The sequence below is a fragment of the Barbus barbus genome (genome assembly GCF_936440315.1).
Source record: "Barbus barbus genome assembly, chromosome: 26".
NCBI lineage: Eukaryota > Metazoa > Chordata > Actinopteri > Cypriniformes > Cyprinidae > Barbus > Barbus barbus.
The window spans coordinates 5,831,575-5,852,855 of NC_136754.1; the positions used below are offsets into that span (position 1 = coordinate 5,831,575).

The 21,281-nt window shown below is 35.9% G+C and overlaps 1 pseudogene across 1 annotated transcript in view; it reads right to left on the reverse strand.

The window, feature by feature from the left end:
• The window catches only part of LOC306845704 (EEF1A lysine methyltransferase 4-like), a 66,726-nt pseudogene that overhangs the window by 32,642 nt on the left and 12,803 nt on the right, over nucleotides 1–21,281 (reverse strand). The window contains exon 2 of the transcript in view: nucleotides 8,665–8,951. The product of the transcript in view is annotated as an EEF1A lysine methyltransferase 4-like (transcript). The remainder of the gene's footprint in view (nucleotides 1–8,664; nucleotides 8,952–21,281) is intronic.

A 21,281-nucleotide genomic window follows, 5' to 3' on the forward strand; every position in this document is an offset into this window, starting at 1 on the left:
TCTATCCATCCATCCGTTTATCCATCATTCTATCATTCTCTGTCTGTCTGTCTGTCTGTCTACCCATCCATCCATCCATTCATCCATCATTCCCTCTGTCTATCCATTCATCATCCATCCATCCATCCATCGTTCAGTCTCTCCATCTATCCATCCATCCATCCATCCATCGTTCTGTCTGTCTATCCATCCATCCATCCATTAAATCTCTCCAACAATCCATCCATTGTTCAATCGTTCTTGTCTGTCTATCCATCCATTCATCCATAATTCCCTTTGTCTATCCATCCATCTATCTGTCATTCTATCATTCTGTCTATCTATCATCCATCCTTCTGCCATTCAATCATTTTTCTGGCTTTCTATCCATCATTCTGTCTATCTGTCTGTTCATTCATCCATCTGTCCATCCATTGATTCTTCCATCTATCGTTCTTGTCTGTCTGTCTATCCTTCCATCCATCCATCATTCCCTCTATCTATCCATCCTTCTGCCATTCAATCGTTCTTTCTGGCTGACTATCCATCCATCATTCTGTCTATCTGTCTGTTCATCCATCCATCTGTCCATCCATTGATTCTTCCATCTATAGTTCTGTCTGTCTGTCTATCCATCGATTGTTTGTCTAATTGTTCTAGCTATTTATTTTAAAGGCACAGTTTTAAAAACAGGGTAGAAAATGGACGGTCAAAATGAAATGCAACAAAATTGTAAAATATGCCCCTTTTAACATTACTATACAAGGATACAGAAGCTTCGTGAAGTCTTGAGCATCAATCAGCCTTCAAGGTTTCCCTGTGCTAACTGCAGGGGCAGGAAGAGTTTGATGTGGGCTGGTTGCTATGGGGAAGTTTCTGGATTTTTCACAAGGCTTGCTGGGTGACAGGAACAGATGCTTACAGATGAACAAATTCATTTCAAGCAGTATGTAACATCCTACAAAACTATTCACTTTTTTTTTTTGCCAGGGTGTTGGTGTCAGATGATGAAATTTTAATCTGTATGTGACAGCAGTTCTCTGCCAGTCAGGACAGTGTTTATGTAAAGCCTGCAGGCAGTCAGCAGAGTGCCTAAATCTTTAATAAGACAAAATACACAGGTCCCAAAATCATCTCTCCAAATCCCCAGCTGCAACTCTCTCTCACAGACACACAGGCACTCATATGCATTCACACATGAAAACACACAGAAAAACACACAAACAAGTGCGGCCTGGGACACTGGGGTAGTAACATAATTGCTCGGTCCATGAACTATTTCTGTGTATATGTAACAGAGAATTAACTAGAAAAAGTGAAGGAAATACATTTTAAATGCACTTAAAATAAATTATTTAAAAAAATTTTATAAAATGGTGGTTCCCCCCTTGTATGTAAAGTGCATTGAGTGCCTTGAAAAGTGCTATATAAAATGTAACGAATTACTATTATTATTAATTATAACTTGATCTCATTCTACAATCAACGACCTTAGTTGCCAGTTGGCAAATAAGGAGAAAGTTATAATAAGACACCACACAGGTTTCCTTTCCGGATTATGTTGGTCAAAATTCAGAATCAACAAACTGGCTCACTTTTAAATCATTCGTGTGAATTTGATTTGAATTTTCCACAGAAAATTATACTATAGAGTTTGATTTCGAATAACAGGAAGTGGAATTTTACTAATTCATAGAACTTCAACACAGGTAACGCATAATGGGGAAAGTCCAAAAAATGTACTAATCAATCAATAGGTCAATAAATCAATCCATTCATCCATCTAGAGATCTATTTATCCATCCATTGAACTATCCATCTATTCATTAATCCTTCTATCTATTCATATATCTACATATCTATGCATCCACCCATTTACATATTAATCTATTCATCCATCCATCTACCTATTCATACATCTACATATCTATTCATCCATCCATTCAGTCAATATGTAATCCGTAACGAACTGTCAAACTTCAAGTCTTTTTATACTTTTTCTAAATTTTCAAACAGTGCTTTAAGTCATCATTCAAAATTTGTTATTGTAAACAATGTTATGTGACTCCGAATTTTAATATATCTGCATCCTGTTTACTACCTCCAGTCAAATTCAATGTAAAATTCCAGAACTAATTCTCAATTCAATTCCGCATGATGCACAACTGTGTTACAAAACACACAGATACTTAGAAGACAACACTGAAATGACATGCACTGTTTAGTGCACTCTCAAACTTCACCTTACACTCCAAGTGTCTCATACATCAGACTTCATCCCACACACTGAGACCATCACATCCCAAATTTCATTTCGCAATGTCTGATTGATATGAGCAGAGACTGTCTGAGACATAGGAATCAAGACTGCAGTATTACATAACTCCGGCTCTTGTTAGCACACTGCTGTGTATGTTTGAAACTAACAAGGGAGCTATCAACACTTTGATGAACTGACAGCTAAACAAGCTCACCCACACGCATAAAAGCAGCGTACAAATCTCATCTATTTTTTAAAGCATATCGTTAGATACTGTGTATATAAATATAAAAGAGTGTATTGACTTAAATGATCAAGAAAGAGAGTGAAAGTAGAAAATAAATCATATTTTTACTTTAAAGCCATGTTTTGTGATGTCTGTATTTGAAGTGTCTTTGTCAATTCAAATCTGTTCTTTTAATCTATTTTGCAAATATTGAAATATGCAATTAATCGGCATATCATGTAATTTATATAATTAACATTTATAAATGATTGACTGTTTTTTCATCATTAGTAAAAAGTGAAGAAATTTGATAAGATGCCCATTCTCTTGATCCTTGCACTCTACTCTTTCTCTTGTTTACTTTTCCGAGCGAGTGTAAGAGCCAGAGGACAAAGAAAGGAGAGGGAAAATGAAGAACATGAGCAGAGAGAAAATGAGAGTTGATGTGCAATTTCACCATCCAATCCGCAGCCTCCCTCCTCAGCTGCTTCCCTCTCTCTCTGTTGAAGTATTATGTAACTGGGCCCTAGGCATGGTAATTAGGAAGCTTTAGGTATTAGCTAAGACCAAAGACAAGAACAAAGGGACGGTAAGAGACTCTGAGTGTATGTGGGCATCCTTCTTCACTTTCATATGTAAAGGTTGAGCCATTAGTGAGGAGTTTTTTTGATCAGTCGGATGTCTCTTAGACTTTCTATAAGATAGCAGTGAACTTCAATACTACTCCTGACCTGTGAGTGTGTGTATGCAAATTACAGGTAAAACTAATACCTGTAATTTGCAATTGTAATTTGTGTTTCTGACACGTTAAATTAGACTGTGTATCGTTTGAAACAAAAGTTGAGATATCGTTAGTTAATTATAGAAATATTCTATTCTGTTCTATTCCATTCTATTCCATTCTACAGTGCAGAGCCCAGATTAATTTTCTAAAGTGATTACTTTAGAAAATTACTAAAGTGTTTGAAAAATGGCAGCGGAAGTAGTAGAAATCAATAACATTTAGTATTGATAATTATTAAATTATTGGGGTACACTTTATATCAAGGTGTCCTTGTTACAGTGTAATTATACATTTAAGTGAGTAATATTAATTAACTACATGTACTTACTATATGTTAGCGTTGGGATAAGGGTTTGGCTCAGGGTTACTTGCATGTAATTATGCATAATTAATTGTTATTATAGTAAGTACATGTGTAACAAGGACACCATGAAATAAAGTATTACCAATTATTGTTTAAATTAAGTGCTAATATAAAAATGGCAAACACTAATTATAATATTAAATTTGAGTTTTCACTTGGTACCCAATGTTGTACTTATGGTGGGAAATGTAATTTCAAATATTTTATATATTTCAAAATTAATGCAGTCCGAGATTTAATATTTTATTTCAAACATAAAAGGAAAATACAAAACTAGATTCCAGTCACTAGACAACTTTAGAAATTGCCTTAATTCACACAAACACAAAAAAACATTCTGTGTAGAGGCTTTTGCTAAAAAGCCTGAAATTTCTGGTTGTTGGTAAAATTGCAGAATATTATGATATGGGTTAGTCTGTAGAAAATATAATTAGTCTTATATAAAAACAAATATCTATTGTAAATCCTTATTCAGACGCATGAGAAGGACAGACTGAAGGCTAGTTTGTACTCTGTAGGGTCAGCAGAGTGAATCCACACAATATCAGACAAAGCTCTCTTCTTCACCACAAACAAGTGTGACACTCACTGAAGCAATCTGAGTGTTTGAGGAGGGAGCCCTGTGTGTGCGGACGGCGTTTCTATAGAAACGGATGTGGGTGATTCATGGAGCTTGTCAGGCTGAAAAATAAATTTCACACCTACATGTGTGTGTGTGAGAGAGAGAGACAGAGAGTGGGCATGGTGATGCTTTAATGTTTTTGATTGTTTAAGACAAGAGTGTTATGAATGTGTGAGTGTTTGTATATCATGAGGGCAATACTGACATTGTACCAAATATTCATTAAACGCTCTTCAAACATTTCAACTTCAAATTATTAGTCTATACACAAAACCGCAACACTGCAATACTGCAAATTGCTATTGTATATAAGTAAAAGTCTTGTTTTCTGTGAAACTGATGAGAAATGAAGTGAGTTTATGATTAAAACAAGAACAAATATCTGCCAATGGGCAATATTTCTTTTTGTTATCAGCATAAGTTCACTGAATTTTGTTCAGTTTTGCAAGACTTAATTTTAAATTTGTATCTCAAGTAAACGTATCTTTATTTATGAATATTTAGATATTTTTGTATTTTAAAACAAAAATACTGACATAGACATTCAGTCATTAATTATTTCAATGCATCCCACATATAATGCCATGAATTTAAGACTACTCACTATCATGTGTCAAGACTCACCGTCTCACAGGAATAACCACAGGCTCAGTGTCACGCTCAAAGACACGGTGCTGATGGAAGACCTCCAGTTTACAGATCTTCCTTTTGCTAGACTTAAACTTTTAAAATCTCATTTTATCTTTTATAAACTTTTATTATGAGCAGAAATAGTGGTGATATCAGACTTGATATTCTTCACCTGTCAGTAGATTTAATACACTTGAAACTTTGATCAATGACTAATAGTTGCCAGACAATAACACAACTGCAAGACTTGGCTCAGACTTGGCTCAGATTTTCATTTAGATTTACTTTTGTGCATCAACCTGAAGTGGAGTTATTAGTGCCTTAATAAAAGTCCATGCATATATATATATATATATGTGTGTGTGTGTGTGCGTGTGTGTGTGTGTGTGTTTATACACACACACACACGCACACTATATTGCCAAAAGTATTGGGTCACCCCCTTCTTATGAACATGTTTGACTACTTTAGTCATTTCTATGAGTACAAATCTTAATGTTTAAGCATATAATGATATTCTAGGGAATTGTGTGCTTCTAATTTTATAGCAACAGTTTGGACAGGACCCTTTTCTATTCTAACATGACAGTGCCTCTGTGAATAAGGCACGGTTCCAAAAGACATGATTGATTCAGTCAGTGTGGAAGAACTTGACTGGTCTGCAGAAATCCAAGTCCTGGTCCCAGCAGAACACCTCTGGTGTGACTTTATATGCAGACCTTCAGCCAAAATCTCATCACCAAACACCAATGACTTGTACATAAGGGTACTGTCATTTTAGACACTTTCAAAACTGTTGCAACAGAGATCGAAATGCAATTTTTAACACACAAAAATAAAATGTGTTATATACTTACCCTTAAATTCTTTCAAACCTGTACAAGTTTCTTTCTTCTGTGGAAAACAAAAGAAGATTCTGACGAATGTTGGTAACCAAACAATTGACGGTAGCCATTGACTACCATAGTATGGGAAAAATACAACGGAGGTCAATGGCTACCATAAACTGTTTGGTTACCAATATTCTTCAAAATATCTTCTTTTGAGTAAATTATGACAATTTTAATTTTTTGGTGAAGTATCCCTTTAATAACGACATTGTTAAAGATAAAGTGTGTATTTTTTTTTCCCAGCTTATGTGCAGAAGCATACCTAAAAATACACACACACACACCAATGGTCAGAGAGTGTTTGAAAAAACAGATTAACATGATGTTTGAAAACATGACTGAATCTGTAACTCGCCTTCCGACATCTGGACTCCTCTATCCTCTCAGTATTGAGTTAATAACTAAAGCTGCAAATTACCACAAACACCAGAACAGAGGGAGAGATGACCTTGTTTCTCCATAACTGAAAGCATAAAACAGTTTAACAGGCTTTGCTAAGGAGAAACTGGTGCTCAGTATGATTGTTTTCTCTAGCTCATAACCTGCATCTTTCCTTCTTGAGGCTAAAACAACACAAGATGTGTGTGTTTTTTTGGGTGTATATTTTTAAATGTTGTGGTCATCATGTAAATCTTGCCGCTGGAAGGTGAATGACATTAATGTGATCCTGAAAATGTTGAGAGCACACACACACTCTCTCTCTCTCTCTCTCTCTCACACACACACACACACACACACACACACACTGCAGACCTAATCTGTGCTGCTCTGACATACTGATGAATAAACTATGAAGGGAGGAAACTGAACTGACTGTTACACTATTAACATGAGAGAAAGAGATTAAATATAAATGGCTCTGTGATTTCTGCTGTGATGAAAGGTTAGATTGTATGGAAATATTTCCTAGGAGTTTTAAGAGTCAAAACATCTATTAGCAGGCCTTTTAACATGCAAAAAAACACACGGTTATTTCTGTGCTTTTGGCCCTCGCTGTGACATCTGATGAATAATTCTGGCAGTAGTACATTGTGAAAGCTACTCAGCCTCTATGATTTTAAAAACACAAGGTTTGAATTGCTCATTTAAGGATAAAAGGAAAAACACTTTACATCTGTGGCCCCTTATGTGACTAAACATGAGTCAGATGCTCTTAGCACGTCGTCTGTACTGTGATTTTCTTCTAATCTTCATTAAGAGATGTGACAGATGTGGAAGTTCTTCAAATTTAGAATTAATCTCCTCCCAAGAGGTAAAAATTGACTCATACGGCATTCGTGACAAGTTTCTCCTGACTCCTGACGAGCTGCCAAACATATACTGCTTGAATCATCAACGTCCTGCTCAAAGTCAGTCCACTTTGAGGCCATCTTGTTAATATTCCTGGGTGGCTATTTGCGAAGTTCTACTTAAACGAGACTCTGTTTAAATATAGAAACCTACTAAAAATATTAGAAATCTCTTAAACTGTTGGGCAAGATTGTGTTTCTATAAAACGCCAAAGCACACAAAACACTAAATATTTTTCTTAAATTAGTCTTTTAAAAAAGTACAGACTGCCACAAAGAACAGGCTCTGATTTAAAGTTGTGTTAATTATTATTTTTTATTATTATTATATTTTTTATGTTATTCTATTTTTTTTTGCAAGGACATATTCAACTCATCAAAAGTGACAGTTAAGACATTCATAATGTTACAAAAACTTTTGGTAACACTTTATTTTGTTACACGTAACATATACATACTATTATAATATAAATAAATTATGCAAAATTACATGCAAGTAACCCTAAACCAAACCCTAACCATATAGTAAGTACATGAAGTTAATTAATTTTACCCAGTACTTAAATGCATAGTTACACTGTAACAAGGACACCTTAAAATAAAATTATTTTGCAATTAAATGCTTTTCTTTTGAACTTTATATTTATCAAACTTTATATACTTTATATTATGAACTTCATCTGTTTTTAGAACCGTTTTTATATTAAGTTCTGCTATACCTGATGAGAACCTTTTTAAAAAAAAATAAAGAATACCCAAATCCATTCCCTGCAAATAGTCCCATTAGGTAGCAGACCTAAAAATGTTTAGTTTTTTTATTAAAATATGGTGTTTTCTTTATAAAAGTAATCACAATTGAGGGTTAAAACTCCCCCATTTGTTTTTCAATAATGGTCTATCTGTCTCCTGCTTAAACTGCATTTGGACTCAAGTGTTGTAAGAAGAAACTCAAATGATAAACATATTACTTTCAAAAAGAAACTGAAGATATTCAAAAAATATTCCTTTAGATTAATGATGGATCAGTTAAATAATCCATGAGAACTACTAGAATATTAGTTCAGAGAGGTAAAGAGGATGTTAAACATAAACAAACTTAAGTCTGATATGTTAAAAGTAAAGCATGTAATTCCAAATGATCTAAAATTATGCTTGCTCTTTTTTTGTTTGACTGCCACAGGAACTCTGGCTCAACCAATGGTGTAAGTTTGGAGCAGGATAACCTGTTTGGCTGACAATTAGGTTTAGTGCAACTAGCAGTGAAGTAATTAACCTCTTCAACTTTAACTCTCTAGAACCCTCCAGAATTCAGGCAGCTAAAAGTCGACCCTTAAAGGGACAGTTTACCCAAAAACAAAAATTCTGTCATTAACTACTCACCCTCATGTCATTCCAAACCCATAAGATCTTCATTCATCTTCAGAACACAAATTAAGATATTTTTTATGAAATCTGAGAGCTTTCTGACCCTCCATAGACAGCAATGTAACTGAAATGTTCCCACTGAACGAAGGTCTTACGGATTAACAACATGAGGGCGAGTAATTAATGACAGAATTTTCATTTTTGGATGAACTATCCATTTAAAATCTAAATATTAGACTCTGTGTTGTTCCTCACCTCCAAGAGAACCTGGTGCAGTAGTCGGGCCACGTTCTCTGAGATCTTCCACGGGTCGCTCTCCTCCACCAGCATGGCATCCAGAGTTCCCTTCTCCAAAACCACATCAAACACACCATCAGGGACACACACCAGTTGCCGGGCGTCCATGCACAGCCAGCTGAGCTGAGCGCAGTCCTTGTGTCTCTACGCCATGCTCTCCACACAAACACTGGAGTAATCCACATTAGTGATGGAGGTGTAGCCGGCTCGGTACATATCATCGCTCAGAGCACTGTTACCACAACCTGAGAGAGACAAACAGAGAGTCAGGCAAGTGAAAAAAGTTTGAGAGTTCTATTACTGATAATTTAGGAGTCACTCTCGCAAATAAAAGGTTGTCACTTTCAACTTAGGCCTACTGTATTCAAAAACTGTTAGGCCAAGCACAACAGAATAGAACAGAAAGACACTGTGTGTCTGAGACACTGAAACACAGCAAATGACAATGAGAATAGAACAACAAACAAACAGAGAAAAAAAATCTAAAAGCAGAAAACATCCTCTATGTGAATGAAGATGCTAAGTTAGCTTAGCACAAGACTAAAAATCATGAAGCAGCATGAAAGTCTTAAACTTTCTCATAATCAAAACGTCCTAATATTAAAATGTGCCACCCATGTGACTTTTTGGATAAAAAGTCATCAGATGTTTTAAAAATCACATCTAACCAGAAGTGCGAGTGACAGGAAGTCACATGTTGTGACTTCCTGTTGTGGCACGGGAGTTGGGCATCTCAGCTCCCGAGGCGAGAGCAACTTTAATTATCACCTTCTTCGTTAGTCTAATTAAAGAGTGCTTAACGAGCAATCTTACAGAGGGTGTTTAATCAAAGTCCTTTTCTTTCATTTTTTTTTTTTTTTTTTACAGTTCTTCACCTCAGTCTGTAGTCAACACATCTATCTTCTCACTTAACACTGCATGTAAAGATAAAGTCATGAAGTCATTTTTCACAGGAACGTTGCTGCTCTCTCAGTGTTATCTGGAAGCTTGCATGCCGTAGTCTCAGCAGGACGACAGGCGTTTCCCTAGAGGCACATAAGAGTACGTTTAAACCAGAGCATCTCAAACTCTATTTATAGCTCTTTATAGAGCATTTATCTTGCTCATGCTGCCACTCTTCTCCCAGATCTAATTACAAAACCATTCTGTGCAAGTGTGCCAGTTTGTGCCAACAAACAAACAAAAAAACAAAACAAAAGTATGTTTTTTTTAGCATATCAAAACCCGCTTCAGTTAACAAACCCCTTCATTTCTGTTAAAATACTGTTGTTATTATAGTTATTGTCACTACAATAAAACTGTGGTGACTTGCCATCCAAAAATAAATGACACAATCCAGCTTAGATACTAAAAGACAATCCAGTATTATTTATATTATTGATTCAATTTAATTAGCTTGAATTTTTTAATTTTCAGTGTTCATATTAAAGTAATTTATTATTTGGTTTTGTCTCTCTTTTTTAAATTCATATTTTTAACTTGAATTTTATTTCAGTTTTACTATTTTTATTTCTTCAAAATTAAACGTATTTCATTAGTCAAAGCAGAATTTCTAATTCACCAAATTAATTTTATCCAATATTTTACCAATAATATTTATCCAAATGATTTTCAATAGTTTTAATTAACAATAAAAATGATAAATACTGATTGTGAACTTATTTTAGTTTTATAGTAGATACAATTATGTCCTAACTTGGGAATTTGCTGAAAACTACAGTTAATAATTAAATAATTAAATTAATAATTAAATTAATTTCTCAAAGTTTTGTCAAAATGTGTTATTTTTGCACCAGTACTGGTATCAGATGGAACTGCAATGTGTTAGTTTGGACATAATAATATAAATTTTTGGAGGTTTTCCATTATTTCTCCAATTTTGTTTGGTGCCACTAAAAATACATAGCCAACTATTTCTGTAAAAGTTGTGCAAAAGTTTGAATATGAGACTTTTTTGTGCTGTTTATTAATACAGTTTATTTAATGCCTCGTGGGTTAATGGTGTATAAGGCCAAAGGTCATTCCAAGTGTAGAAGGAAAGGAAAAAAAGAGAGAGAAACAGAGACAGAGGGAGTGTGTGTGTTTCTGATCTGTCAACCGCTGCCCTATCTCCACTCATAAACACTCCTTGTTTCCGCTCTCTCCATGACGTCACAAGCTACACATGGCCCTTGACCTTTACTACCGCTGCCTCGGCCTCGATCCCTTCAGAGCTTTCGTTGTGGCAACGAGGACCTGGGAATTTCCAGAGCGGAGACACTAACTAACAGGACAGAATGCTAAAGTTAGTCTAGCATATCACACATAGCATTCCTTCATTCCCTGCTCTCTCGCTCTCTCCTTCTCCACATAGGGAAACGGAAAAAATGATTCCATGTCTCAGACAGTCACGAGACACGTCAGACAAACATCACAAGACTAGGAGACTCGAGCAGAACGTGCCATTCCCAGATGTCTCTGGAACAGAAAGCAATCTCTAGGATTCACTGTATGAACTCTTTCACCAGTCCGGGTTCAATTCCATAGAACCATCTTTCTCTTTCAATTTTTCTGAAAGTAAATGGTAAAACTGGAACATGTTGCGCATCTCAGGCAACTAAACAGTGATCCTCACACCCGTACTGTGAGTGAGGATCAGTGGAAGTTTTTAATCTTTGAGGAGTTGAAAGTGGCTCATCTATGTTTCCCATAATGCCCCAGTGCTGCAGAGCTAGTGTAAATGATTTAGCACAATGATGTCATACCAAGTGGAGCATGAAACTTCAAAGTATTACGTAACATTAGCAGAATTAAGACATGACTACAAGCCACTCAAAATAAACTAGTCACACAAAGATATGTTGGCGAGAATATTTTTTTGGCCATTGTTTTGAGATTACTTGACATTGATTGGCTGATTATCAAAGTGGAATCTACTTGCAACCTTATCAATGGATAGTCAAGGCCCCTTTACATTAAGAACAAAAACTATGACCATTAAGTTTTGAAACATACATACACATATGTGTACGTATGTGTGTGTGTGTATATATATATATATATATATACACATATATATATATATGTATGTATATGTATATATATATATGGCCACCAGATTTGCACACATCTCAGGAGGGATTTTGTCCCACTCCTCTTTGCAGATCCTCTCCAAGTCATTAAGGTTGCAACTCGAACCTTCAGCTCCCTCCACAGATTTTCTATGGGATTAAGGTCTGGACACTGGCTAGGCCACTCCAGGACCTTAATGTGCTTCTTCTTGAGCCACTCCTTTGTTGCCTTGGCCGTGTGTTTTAGGTCATTGTCATGCTGGAATACCCGTCCACGACCCATTTTTAATGCCCTGGTTGGCTTCAATGCCCTGGCCCTGACGGTACATGGCCCCTTCCATCATCCCTTTGATGCGGAGCAGGGGGACCTTTCGGGCGCTGCAGGATTTCAGTCATTCACGACATAGTGTGTCACCAAATGTTTTCTTGGTGACTATGTTCCCAGCTGCTTTGAGATCATTGATCATCCCGTGTAGTTCTGGGATGATTCCTCACTGCTCCGGGTGTGTGTTCATGGTGTGTGTGTGTTCACTGCTGTGTGTGTGCACGTTGGATGGGTTAAATGCAGAGTACGAATTCCGAGTATGGGTCACCATACTTGGCAGTATGTCACTTCACATTTCACATTTCACACCATTCTCATGATCATTGAAACTCCACGAAGTGAGATCTTGCATGGAGCCCCAGACCGAGGGAGATTGACAGTTATTTTGTGTTTCTTCCATTTGCAAATAATCGCACCAACTGTTGTCACCTTCTCACCAAACTGCTTGGCAATGGTCTTATAGCCCATTCCAGCCTTGTGTAGGTCTACAATTTTGTCCCTGACATTCTTGGACACCTCTTTGGTCTTGGCCATGGTGGAGAGTTTGGAATCTGATTGATTGATTGATTGCTTCTGTGTACAGGTTGTCTTTTCTACAGGTAACAAACTGAGATTAGGAGCACTCCCTTTAAGATAGTGTTCCTAATCTCAGCTCCGTATCTGTATAAAAGACACCTGGGAGCCAGAAATCTTGCTGATTGACAGGGGATCAAATACTTATTTGACTCATTAAAATGCAAATAAATTTTTAACAGAATCACATGCGGTTTTTCTGGATTTTTTGTTGTTATTCTGTCTCTCACTGTTCAAATAAACCTACCATTAAAGGTATACACTGATCATTTCTTTGTCAGTGGGTAAACATACAAAATCAGCAGGGGATCAAATAATTTTGTAACCACTATGTACATGTATATGTATGTGTGTATATATAGCTTACCTGTAAAAACCAAAACAAAACAGGATTTGATACTTAGCTATAAAAATAAAATAAAAAAACACAAAAAAAGATTTGTGTTTTCTTTCGTATGATAAACAATAATAGTACCATTATGGACTTCCACTGGATGTCCCTTGTAAAATATGGATCATGAGGTAAAACCATCTGAGAACCATAAATACAAGTGCCATCACTGGTCACTGAAAAACCTTTAGCGATTATTCACAACAGACACAACAAAGCAGTTCTACTGCACTGCAGGTCTGTAATGAAAGTACAAGACAAAAACACAAGAGGTGATACAGATCAGCATCTGAACGATAGGAAAAACACTTTCCTCTGAATTTGTAACAGCTTCTGACACTGGTGTTCTGAACATGCATGTTTTTTCTTGGAAAACCTCCATGCATTTTTCTCTTTGTAGTATTAACATTGGCCTTGATGTTAAATCCATAAAGACACACACACTCTCTCGTATAGTTCCCAGAAATGTCAGCTTCATGGAGGGAGCGGCTGTTGCCTTGGTGATGCACAGGGCTTTGTTTACGAGCCTCCCAAAGCATGCTGGGAATAGCAGATACACAAAAAACACATGAACACACAAGAACTGAGAGAGAGAAAAAATAACCACCATCAGCAGTGCTGTAATTAGGTCACGAGAGTGCAAACAAGTATGAGAGAAGCAGCGTGTACATGTGCGTACGGCTCTAAACATGTTCTTTCCACTATGATGCATCTGTTTATCTCTGTCACACATACAGAGACTCTGACATCATCTGTCACACAATATCAGAAATATTCTCCAATGAACCATTCAACCAAACTAAACTCATCGCTAATGAACTCAGACGTAACTTTTGCTACACGGACACCAATGCATGACTGATATTTTTCGACAACAAGACATAATCGATGGAACTGTGTGTGAAATTGACTGTCAGGATATTAGTCTCAGTGTGAAATGTTTCAAAGCCAGAGTTCACAGACAAGTGCCATATCAAGGTAACCCAAAAATGACCCAAAATAAAGTGAGTAGAGCATAGCGGTGCTCGAACTCACCCAAAGAAAAAGGGAACAAAGAAGTGTTGCAGCCAAGGCGACATTTCCAATCACCCTCCTGCCAGGCTGCAGTCTGTGCTCACTCACACACACACACTCATCCCAACTTCTCACATACTAGTTTTCACAAGAACACAAGGGAGCCTTTACGTGTATTCTCAAGTGCGTGTTAATATCGCTTTCACTTGAGTGGGGATTGCCACATAGTATGTGTGTGTGTGAGAGAGAATGTGTGTAAGAGAGAGGATGTCCCCTGTTGTGTAAAGTGATATGAATCATTTTGGTGAGTGTCAAGAGAAAGTGTAAGTGTGTGTGTTTGGTGCAGAGATAACTCTAGGTGAATTCCTGATGAGACTCAAGGAGCTTTTCCAAACACACACACACACACACACATACACGGTTTAGCTGGAGGGGATGTTAGCAGTCGACTCACGGCAGGAGAGGATGAGAGCAGGACGGAGAGATTAAAGAGCTTACTCACCACAATCTGTACACAGAGAGAGAAAGAAAGAGGGATGGAAGGATGAAAAGGAGGTGTGGAGGACACTTCAGACCTCTTTAACTTCATTGTGACCTTACTATGAGGAAGTTTGCATGAATATTTATGCCATCTTTGTCATTTCACGTATATGCGATGATAAAGTTACATATTTCCTCTCTACTTGTGTACTCTAGTCGATATGTATGTATTTCCCACAAGCCCTTGCTCACAGTAAGTGCTTTGTTGTTAGTGAAAGACTGTGTCCTGCTGGAGGGGCTCTCCCAGAATCCTCTCTGCTCTGACAAGGGCTGTGCTGCTGCTTATGTAACAGAATGGACCCTCTTTGGTGGCCAAACTACTATTCCAGTTGATTGGTTGAGTCAGGTTGGTCACTGTGCAGCTAAAAGAGGCTTATTTTACCTGAAGCATTCACAGGTAGATGACAAATAACCCCACCCCCAAAAAATTGTATGACTTAGATAATACATAAAAATAAACAATATTATAAATGTAAAAAAAAATAACATTATACTAATATAATACAATTATACATAGATCAAAACACATAATAAGTTTATAATGATAATCACATTATTAGTTCATCTTAAAATCTAAATAATAGCATTGTAAATGAAACTATTTTTATAGATGTACACAATCTATACAATTAACACTGATACATAAATAATATATATACATTTCAAATTACATTAAATCAAATGTATACAATTTATATGTGTGTGTGTGTGTGTGTGTGTGTGACAGACAGATACAAACCATATAAAAATATATAATAAAAAACAAACCACATTTCAGCATTTTTTTTTTTTTTGCAGTTCACTTAAATTGCAATAAGATGTTAAAATAATCTTTAAATATATAAATATTTCATTTAGCTTCTCAATTAATATGAACTTAAAAAACTCCTTGTATGGCTCAAGTTACTTGTTTATTATTAAACCAACACTTAAAACTTAAAATTTGTTGAAATAAATTAAACAGTCAAATTTTATGCAATGCATTGTTACTTATTCTAATGCTGAATTTTAAGTTGTGATAACTAACCGCAGAATTGTTTTTGTTTTTTCTGTTAAACAAATATTTTAAGTCTGATTGTTTAGAAAAGCTACACCTTACCTCCTTTTCCTTCACATCTGCAACAAATGGTATAATACTTATGGTTATTTTTGAAAATGACATGTCATGTAAACTACCAAGAACTATAACAGTAGACATTTGCTATAACGTATGCAGACAAATACTATTTCAAGCACAGACTGAAAGATTTGCACTGATATTTGAACATAACAGATTTCTCTTGTAGTGAGCGAGAGAGAGTGAGACGCACAGATGGAGATAGAGACAGAGAGAGAGAGTGAGACGCACAGATGGAGATAGAGACAGAGAGAGAGAGAGAGAGAGAGAGAGAGCAGCTGGTCTGTGTGTCACTCAGTACAGCATCTCTCTTGACCAGATATGATGTAATGCTTTACACACACACACCCACACACACACACGAGATCCCTATAACAAACAACTTAATCTTATCCTTAATGCATTCTCCTGGCTCAGAATTCATAAACCACACACAAAAAGCCTTTTCTCGTTCTTTCTTTTAGTGTGTCCAACACAAATAAGACAGCTGAAGATAGTAAAATAATAAGAGACAACAAAAAAAGAGAAAAAACAATGAGATACCGAGGGCTGTTTCTGTAGTTTCAGCTGACCTTGAAAATAGTTTTGAATCAATCCAAGTATGAATCTAGTGCACACAGAGCGATAACGCTCCCAAAGCCTAACATTCAGTCTTTGACTTTTATACATGGGATCACGATTCTGCCTTGACCTTGTAAGCTTACAACAAAAGTTAAGTGACCCCTCCAACAGGCCATCAGCCTATATTAGTGTTGTGCCAAATTGAGCCAAATCGTAAAGATTTCTTCTTAAGAAAAGCTACATATTTACTGTTTTAAGGTTTAAACTTCAAATTTTTCCACAATCAACTTTTAACCCATAGTAAAGTTTACAGTTCAAAATGTTAAAGCCTCAAATTTCTCACCTTGTTGTCAAATAAGATGTTCAGCTTTAAATTTACCCTTTGACCTATTTTAGCACTAAAATCTCAATTTTGCTGGCGTGTTTACAGTTTTAGTGCTCTTTGTCACACGCATACTGCAAAATTTCATATTTTAAATGTAAAACAGACATCTACACTTGTTTACAGTTCAAAATTACATTTTAAGCTTTCAAGAGCATTACAAGTTTTGCTGTAAAATAAAATTTTTCAGTTTTAAAACAAAATTTAAGCTCATTTACAGTACAGTTTGTAAGAAGTATATATAGTTGACAATAAATTTAACAATTTTACTGCAAAAAAACTCCAATAGTTTTTTTGTAAATTTTTAATGTTTTCCATTGTCAAATTTAAACATTAATGTTCAAATACAAACAATTTGCTGGTTTAAAGTTTTCAATTTTAGAGCTAAAATGCTACGGTCCTATTCAGTTTTAGTGTCCTTTCTATCTAATTTACTGCAAAGTACAGTTTTAGTTAAGTCTCAATTATTTCAGCTGAGGGGCTACAGATGGAAGAACAGGACAACATTTTCCTTGATATCTTTAATCTTGATCTTAAGTCAGCCTCTGGCATACTTCCATGCAAAAGGATTTGATTTACCGGTAGCTAATCTTTTTCCAAGTTATCTGTGAGAGAGAGATAGAGACTTTATTTGCTCTTATTGCTATTTTACATAATTTTGGCAATGCACATGTACAGTTATTGTTATGCAAATAAATCCCACTAAACTGCAATAGAGAGAGATCAGTCGATGGACACAGATTACCGCAATACCAATAGCTTTTCATTTGTGTTCATTAGTAAAAAGTGATTCCTCTGGTAATTCCCTAATTAGTGGGTGTGCGTGTCTCCACCCTACGCAGAGCCAGTGTGAGGTCAGAGCTGCCAAACGCCTTCCTGCTCCACAAATATCAAAAGAACAAAACAAACCTGAGCTAAAGGTGAGCAGAGGACGACGTGATAGAGCAACAGACCGCTCAAACTTACACCGACGTGCGCAGAGAGCGAGAGAAGCTTCGAGAGTTGATTATCCTGTTGCATGTATGCAGAAGAATTGCGGAGGATTTGGAAATGAAAAGCACATCTCTGTCCATCTGTTGGATTTCAAAGCAATGTCAAGGGAGACAGGGTATAAGACAAGATAACTGCGTGTGGGTGAGAGGGGGATAGAGGGTGTGTTTTTTTTTTGTGCCTCTGCTTGTCTTTTTGAAAAGGGCAGAGGACTCTGGCAGCCTCTGAACTCCCACAGGAAAGCAACTCTACAGAGCTTTTTATTCTGAACTCAACAGACATCAAATCTAGCACAAGAACACTGTCTAACACCCCACACACTTCAACACTGTACACCCACAAGAGATAAAGCCCAAACTCTATAAAGTTTCACTACAACAATTTATTAGAAGATATGTGATCTAAACCCCAAATCCTCTGCAAAGACTGAAAATCTGCCTTGCCAAATTAGCAAAAGACATATTTCAGGAAAATCAGACCCATGATGATCTTTTGTATATTTATCTAGCAGAACCCATCTGGACCTCAAAGGATAGGAGTTTGTAACACTGAGTCATAAAGCTGATAGCTTATTATTATATAAATATTGTAAATTAAACAGTACTGCAATGTGGTATAATAACACAGACAGATAATACTGTTCTGTTCGTAAGTTTACACACCCCTTGAAGATTATGCAAGGGGTTTAATGACAACAAAATAAGACACATCTTTTAAACTGCATGTTATGTTTCTTTTAGTATTGTCCCGAATAAGCAGTTGAGTACAAGACAAAATGAAAAATATATTCACACAAATAATTTTTTTTATATATTTTTTTTATATATAAATGTACACTCTTGAATTGTAATACTGTGTTGTTACCTGGATGATCAATGTTTTCATGTTCATAAGTTCCTTGTTTTTCCAGAGCAGTTAAACTGCCCACTATTCTTCAGAAAAAATCCTCCATGTCCTTCAAATTCTTTGGTTTTCTAGCATCTTTGAACCCTGTTAAGAGTGACTATATCATTCTGAGATCCACCTTTTTACACTGAGGACAACTGAGGGACTCGTACACAACAATTACAAAAGCTGTAAAAACTCACTGACAAGTTTTTTGAGGGATAAGAAGATAAATTTGTGATTGAGAGAGTTAAAAATCTAAAAAGAGAATAAAACTGCCATCATAACTCAGAATAATCTAATAAATCTAAAACTGTCAAAGTACCATTAACTTGCAATGAATTAATAGTAAGATTCCTGGAATTATGTTTTTCCATTCTAAACAAATAAGCAGAGCTTTGCTCTCCTTGTTCTAACCATTTCCTCCTAGAACGAATATAGGAGCCTTCAGCTTTGTACTTATAGATATTATCTCATTTAGATTGAAGCTCTGCAAGTTCTGTTAAATCAGAATCTGTTAAGTCTTCCTGAATTTTGTTCTGAAGTGTTATGATCTTTGAGATGACCTTTTCCTCTTCGTACCTTCTCTGTTTTGTCAAATTGCTGCTGAAATGCCTAACACACAATCCCATTTCATATTTGAATAACTCCCAGTTAGAACAAAATTTTTTGTCAGATGAAGCGTTGGCCCAATAGTATTGAATCAAAAAGGAAATTATTTTTTTCATATCATCATGCTTAAGCAGAGAGGAGTTCATTTTCCAATAAGAAGCTCTAAAACTATTATTTGAGTGTCCTGTGGATAAAGGAGTGTGGTGGTCTGTTAAAGGTGAGGGAAGGATACTGACTGAAACATTAAAGTTTTTAAAGGAGTTTGGTAAAAGCCAATAATCTAAACGAGAAAGTCTTGAATGATTCTTGTTACTCCATGTGTAAGATTTAACATTTGGAAACTTCTCTCTCCAGATATCGATTAAATTGAACTTCTCCATGAACATTTTCAGTTTTGAATTAGAGGAAGCAGACTGTCTGGGAGGAAATCTATTAAGATTGTTATCAGGAGCGATATTAAAATCTCTACCAATACAAATCAAAGCATTTTCTATCTCTTCAAACAACAAATAATTTGCTCGGGAGGCGTTATATCCGTAAATGTTAATCAATAATATAAAAATATTATTAACACAAATTAAAAGTAAAACGCATCTGCAAATTCGCTTGGGTGCGTGCTCCAAATGTGACTTCCGGTGTTGGCGACATGTTGGCGACATGACACGACATTGTTTGTAATTTTCTGCGTAGCTCCGCTTCCGAAGATGCACGAGTTCTGTGCGATTCTAGCCGAACATGCACGTCTGTGCTGGCATTTGTGTGAAACAGAAGCGGTTTGATAAGTTCAAACTCCACCAGGTGCAACTTTTAACGCTTTGAGGGAAAACAATGAAGAGTTGTAGTTTTTTTGCATAGTTTGTCCAAGGCTTTTTAATTCAAGAACCGTATATAAATTTTGTTAAAATTATTAACATCTAGCATATTCTGCAAGGATATGTAAACTTATGAGTAGAACTGTGTGTATATATATATATATATATATATATATATATATACATATATATATATATATATATAACGCTGTATACATAAATTGACATTTTGATCATTAAGAAGAATCCATTTTAGGATCTCTAATAAAAAAACAGATAGAAAACGCCATCCCTCGTGTGCAAAGGGGGTTCGGTTTTTAATTTGGCACCAGCAGTCTGTATGAGTCACACAGCGGTTGGGAGTTAGTCCAGCTGTTTCCAGTCCAGTTCTTTCTTTTAGGACTGAAGACTAAGGTCAAAGTCAATGACCTCTGATATCTCAGCAGAATGACTTACTGAGTCAGCAGCGTCTATTTGAGCTGACTGTCATGAAAATCCAGCATTTTAATTCATCCACAAACCGGTAAACACATTTCACACAGCAGGATGGATCCATTACCTGAGGGAGGTCAAAGAGACATCTGTGAAGCAGACAGTGCTTTAAAAAGTTACAGTTAAAAACTATATTTAAAAATTGGTTGCATCTTGTGCTAAAATGAATTATCTTCATTAACAATTACTGTTCTGGGCTACATTAATTTATGTGAATGCCCTGGGTAACACATATAGATCCCTGTGTTTTGCTATGTTCAAGTCCTCCTGGGAAGCTTGCATTTGCAAGAAGTTGCAACGTCAAGTGCGTTCAAATCACCTTGGACAAAGCAAAATGGCAATGTACCTTTTATAATATATAGGAAAAGACATATATAAAAATTACACACAATTACTCACAATAAAAATTAGAACTACTGAAAGTTTATTTAAAAAAAACAGCACAATGCTTCGACCAGTCAGATCTTCTTCGGTTAAGTATTGCACTGTTCATGGACTATTGCACAGTTTTTATTTTCTGAAGCTGTAATTTCAGTGTGCGGACATTTATCTTTTTTAATTTATTGTTGTTTTGTTGTCCAGCACCTGAGCCTAATTCAGGGTTTGAATGTGTACATCTATTTTGTAGTTTAAGATGTACCTTATCTATAAAAAAAAAGCAAGCAAGGTGGTTTTTTTTACCTCTACTTCTAAAACATGATGAATAAAGATTGTGTTTGCTTTATGTTTTTATTCAATTTAGGAAGATGTTGTGAACTAATATATACACACACACACACACACACATATACATATGTCGTATTTGTAATTATGACACTGTGGTAGTATTCA